We start from the raw sequence: 6,000 nt of genomic DNA on the forward strand, positions 1-6,000 counted from the left end.
AATCCTCAGATTTTTGTGCTGGGTCCCTTTCTCCTTATCTGAATGTTCTTTAGATCATCTCATTTAGGCTCATGGTTTTAAAAACTTTATATAACCATTGCTCATAACTGCATCTCCAGCTCTGGCGTTATCCCTTTCCTTGCTCCAGACGCTTGTATCCATTTGCCTACTCAGCCACTCCACTTGGATTTCAAATGGGCGTCTCAAACCTAACATGGCTGAACACTCCCAGCTGCTTAAGCAACAATCTAGGTCTTCTTGATTTCTTCTTTTCTGTCACCACTACCTCAATCCAATCCATTAGCAAGTCCCAAGTCTCATAAACATATCCTGGCACCATCCGCTCTTCAATGTTCACTTTTCCACTCTGTCCAAGCCATCATCATCTTTAACCTGAATTTCTGCAATAATCTCTTGGTATCCTGGCTTCCACTCCTGGCCCTCTATAATTCCTGACAGCAGCTGACATGATCATTTTAAAAACAAAAATCAAAATGTCTTTTCATGGCTTCTTAGAAAAATAAATCCAAACTCAATAGGAAATCATCAAGTTTCCACAGTGGTTATTGTTAACAGAGAAAAAACGATAAAAATCAGATTGGAAAACAATTCATGGATCTTTTTAAAATGAAAAAAAAAAAAAAAAAAAAAAGAGAAGAGGAGCAAGCTTGTCAAAGAATAGAAACACTTGCCAAAGGCATCGGTCCCAGAAGTACAAGACCACGAACACTCTGACTTCAAGAGAAGGACTGGTATGAATACAAGAACTCTGGAGCTATGGGTCTCAGGGACAGCCTTTTAAAAAATACTTATTTGGGGTTTCTCTGGTGGCTCAGTGGTAAAGGACCCACCTGCCAATGCAGGAGATGTGAGAGACGAGGGTTCGATCCCTAGGTCAGGAAGATCCCCTGGAGAAGGAATGGCAACCCATTCCAGATCCTTGCCTGGGAAATCCCATGGACAGAGGAACCTGATGGGCTTCAGTCCATAAAGCCTCAAAGAGTCAGCTGAGCACAGCACAACAACACGTGCTGCCACTCAAGAAAGTGGACTTAGGGTTCCCTCCTTAGGCTCCCTCCTTCTTGAGCCTCCCTCCCACCTCCCCCATCTCACCCCTCTAGGTTGTCACAGAGCACCAGGGTGAGCTTCCTGTGTTACACAGCACCTTCCCACCAGCTAGCTATTTTACATATGGTAATGCATGTATTTCAATACTCTCTCTCAATTAGTCCCACCTCCGCTGTGTACATGTCTGTTCTCTATGTCTGTGTCTCTATTTCTGCCCCTGCAAAGAGGTTCATCAGTACCATTTTTCTAGATTCCATGTATACGTTAATATACGGTATTTGTTTTTCTCTTTCTGACTTACTTCACTCTGTGTAACAGGCTCTGGGTTCATCCACCAAGGACAGTCTTAAGAGAGACAGTTTCCCATCACTACATGCCCAAATTTAACCACAGCAGCTCAGCTCTGATCATTTATCTACTAGTGTTCTTACGAAATGTTAATACCAAACAAATCCAAGGGACAGGCTCCATTAGATTGGTACTCGAGATAATGAATCTCCATCTAATGTGTGCAAGATGGGATGCCTAGTAGAACTGGAAAATCTTAGACCATTGGAGAAGTAAAGCTCAGAATTGAGGCAAAATATAGGTAATATTTATTATTCACTGTGAGGGAGAAACTTCCACTTGAATTCCAGTTGCCACCAGTTGTATTGTGGTCAGCTGTCTGCTCATTAATCAATACAGATATATTTTCTAGCCCTTCCAGCATCTTTCTTCTTAATTCTTTTGAGGCTTTCCTCAAACCCTGTTGATTATGATTTAGCCTCCAACCCAGACATTGCCACCTGAGGCTGCCTTGTGCTTTCACACATGTGCTGTTTGTCTTTGACAGTGTTTTGATTTATTGTTTGTTTCTAAACAGATTATTTGCAACATTTACAAATGTGATTTAAAACTGCGTTTCCAGCTCCTCTTTTCAAGTTGACTGTTTCAAGAACCCTAAGTGCACATTCTTGAGTGGCAGCACGTGAAGGAAGCTGAGTGACTCCACCTTCTGGCAGCTCCACCCTGAGGGTGTGTCTTCTCTGGTTTGCTCTCTGCCCCACCACCCATAACTGTCTTCTGGACACCACGGCTAAGGGTCAGTTGTCGGTTATCAATATGCTTGCATGGTGGTTTTTGCTTATTTTGACCCATTTTACTCACTTATCTGCCTGGTCCTATAATTGAGCTTGGGACTCCAAGTCTAACCTTTGTCTCTCAGCTTGTTAAATGAAACCTGATTTGTTTCCTATCACTCATTACTCTTTGCTGACTATGTCAAGTCTCTGGGTGAACTGTTGTATAGAATCCTGAATCATCATTTGGTAGAGGATGCAGTGTGCTGACTTAATTTCCAGTGGCGTTCAGAAAACCTGGCTGGGAGCTTGCTTTGGAGTCTAGATTTAGCCATAGGCTACATGTTTTAGGTGGTTCCCTGGTGGCTGAGATGGTAAAGAATCCACCTGCAATGTGGGAGACCTGGATTCATTCCCAGGGTTGGGAAGATCCCCTGGAGGAGGGCATGCAACCCCCTCCAGTATACTTGCCTGGAGAATCCCCACGGACAGAGGAGCCTGGCCTATTACAGTCCATGGAGTTGCAAAGAGTCAGACACGACTCAGTGAACTAATTACAGCACACAGCACAGTGGTAAAGAACCCTCCTGCCAATGCAGGAGACATAAGAAACAAGGGCTTGTTCCCTGGGTTGGGAAGATCCCCTGGAGAAGGGAATGGCAACCCACTCCAGTACTCTTGCCTGGAGAATTCCACAGACCGAGGAGCCTGGCAGGCTATAGTCCATGGGATTAGCAACTTAGCATGCACGTGCACGTTTTAGACATTTTAATTCTTACTGAACCTAAAGGTAAAGAAATCCTTTTGAGAAGTCACGTCTGATTTCTCCCTTACTCCCCACATCCAATCAACGGCCACCTCTTCTTGGTTCTCTAGCATCTTGAGACTTTGTTACTGCCTATCTGGATTCTGCAGTAGCATCTCAGCTGCTATAAATTTAGTAACTGCCCCAATCAGCACACTCTAACACAGCTTCTTTCTAAATTAGATTTAACTATATCATGTACCACACACTATCCAAATATAAAACATCAATAGATATACTTAGAATGAATATGCATAGAATCAAATTCAGATTTAGCCAAACATTCAAAATCTACCCAAACCCTTCTTCAGCCTACTTTCCATTTTTTTTTTTTTTCTTTTCTCACTCTACCACGCATCCACTGTGACTCCAGCCTCAGTTCATGGGCTTTCTCCCCTCCAAGTCACTGCTCAAGTGTTTAAAGACATATCCATTGTTTAAGTCTCTTCAAATCCTAGCTCTTAATGACACTTTTACAAGTCCCTTGAGATGAAATTAATCTGTCCTGCCTCTGTTCTCTTGGGATGTTTTCCCCTGCTCTTATCAGACTCTGCCTTGAATTACAGTTCCTTGTATTTTTCTCATGCCCTGCATTTAAGCCTAGGGAGGCAGGGACCATAATTTACACATCTTTTTATTTTTTGCACCTAACAGAGAGTTTAGCACAAGTTTTCTATTTGTTTCAAATAGAAAATCTATTTCTTGAAGAACTTGATGACTTGTCCTTAGAGATATGTCCTTAAGATATCCTTAAAGATACAAGATTCTAGGCCTCACTTTCTTTCTCCAGGATAAAATTAATTCTTTTGTTTTAACAGTTTATATGTGTGAAGTTTGAAAATACTTATTAAGAATCATACTCATCACCCCTGCCAATTCTTACAAAAATGAAATAATATGACAAATTCAAAATGTGGGACATTCTATCCGACAATACACCAGGACTGTTAAACAAGTGTCAGTCTTATAAAAACCAACCAATAAAAATGACAAGGAGAGTGTTCTATATTTTAAGAAACGCATAACCAAAGGTAATGTATAACCTTCCTTGGATCCTCGATAAGACAAAAAATCATAAAAGATAGTTTTGGCACAATCATGGGAATTATATACAAAACATTAGTATTAAATTGATATGACATTTCTTGGGTACAATAATAATAGTAACAATAATATCATGATTTATGTGGGAAAATATCCTTATTTGTTAGGAGACATATACAGAGTTATTTCTGAATGAAATAACGATGTCAGCAACTTATTTTCAAATGGCTCAGCCAGAAAAAGTATACGTGTATATATATATGTGTGTGTGTGTGTGTGTGTATATATACACAAGAGAGAGAGAGATATATAGCAAGATATATATATATGTGTATATATATATATATAGAGAGAGAGAGAGAGAGAGAGAGAGCAAGAGAGAGAGAGAAAGCAAAAGTGGGAAAAATTTTGTTGTTGTTTGGCCACTCAGTCATGTCTGACTCTTTGCAACCCCATGGACTGCAGCACGCCAGCTTCCCTGTCCTTCACTATTTCCTTGAGTTTGCTCAAACTCATGTCCATTGAAATGGTGATACCATCCAATCAGTTCATCCTCTGTCATCCCCTTCTCCACCTGCCTTCCATCTTGCTCAGCATCAGGGTCTTTTCCAATGAGTTGGCTCTTTGCATCAGGTGGCCGAAGTATTGGAGCTTCAGCTTTAGCATCACTCCTTCCAATGTGTCTTCAGGACAGATTTCCTTTCGGATTGACTGGTTTGAACTCCATGCTGTTCAAAGGACTCTCAAGAGTCTTCTCCAACACCACAGTTCAAAAGTATAAATTCTTTGGCACTCAGCTTTCTTTATGGTCCAACTCTCACATTGATACATGACTACTGGCAAAACCATAGCTTTCACTAGACGGACCTTTGTTGGCAAAGTGATGTTTCTACTTGTTAATATGTGTCTAAGTTTGTCATAGCTTTTCTTCCAAGGAGCAAACATCTTTTAATTTCATGGCTGCAGTCACAATCTGCAGTGATTTTGGAGCCCAAGAAAATAAAGTCTGTCACTGTTTCCATTGTTTTCCCATCTATTTGCCATGAAGTGATGGGACTGGATGCCATGATCTTCGTTTTTTGAATGTTCAGTTTTAAGCCAGCTTTTTCAGTCTCCTCTTTCACCTTCATCAAGAGGCTCTTTAGTTCCTCTTTGCTTTTTGCCATAAGGGAGGTGTCATCTGCATAACTGAGGTTATTGATATTTCTCCCTGCAGTCTTTATTCCAGCTTGTGCTTCATCCATCCTGGCATTTCACATGATGTATCCTGCATATAAGTTAAATAACCAGGATGACAATATACAGCCTTCAGTTCAGTTCAGTTCAGTCGCTCAGTCATGTCTGACTCTTTGCGACCCCACGGATTGCAGCATGTGAGGCCTCCCTGTCCATCATCAACTCCTGGAGTTTACTCAAACGCATGTCCATTGAGTTGGTGATGCCATCCAACCATCTCATCCTCTGACATCTCCTTCTCCTACTGCCTTCAATCTTTCCCAACTTCAGGGTCTTTTTGATGAGTCAGTTCTTTGCATCAGGTGGCCAAAATATTGGAGTTTCAGCTTCAATATCAGTCGTTCCTGTGAATATTCGGGATTGATTTCCTTTAGGATGGACTGGTTGCATCTCCTTGCAGGCCAAGGGACTCTCAAGAGTCTTCTCCAACACTACAGTTCAAGAGTGTCAATTCTTCGGCACTCAGCTTTCTTTATAGTCCAACTCTCACATCATACATGACTACTAGAAAAACCATAGCTTTGACTGGACGGACCTTTGTTGGCAAAGTAATGTCTGTGTTTTTATTTTGCTGTCTAGGTTGGTCATAACTTTTCTTCCAAGGAGTAAACATCTTTTAACTTCATAACTGCAGTCTCCATCTGCAGTGATTTTGGTGCCCCCCAAAATACAGTCTTGTCACTGTTTCCGCTATTTCCCGGTCTATTTGCCATGAAGTTATGGGATCCGATGCCATGATCTTAGTTTTCTGAATGTTGAACTTTAAGCCAACTTTTTCACTCTCTT

This window comes from Bubalus kerabau, chromosome 1, assembly GCF_029407905.1.
Source record: "Bubalus kerabau isolate K-KA32 ecotype Philippines breed swamp buffalo chromosome 1, PCC_UOA_SB_1v2, whole genome shotgun sequence".
Lineage (NCBI taxonomy): Eukaryota > Metazoa > Chordata > Mammalia > Artiodactyla > Bovidae > Bubalus > Bubalus kerabau.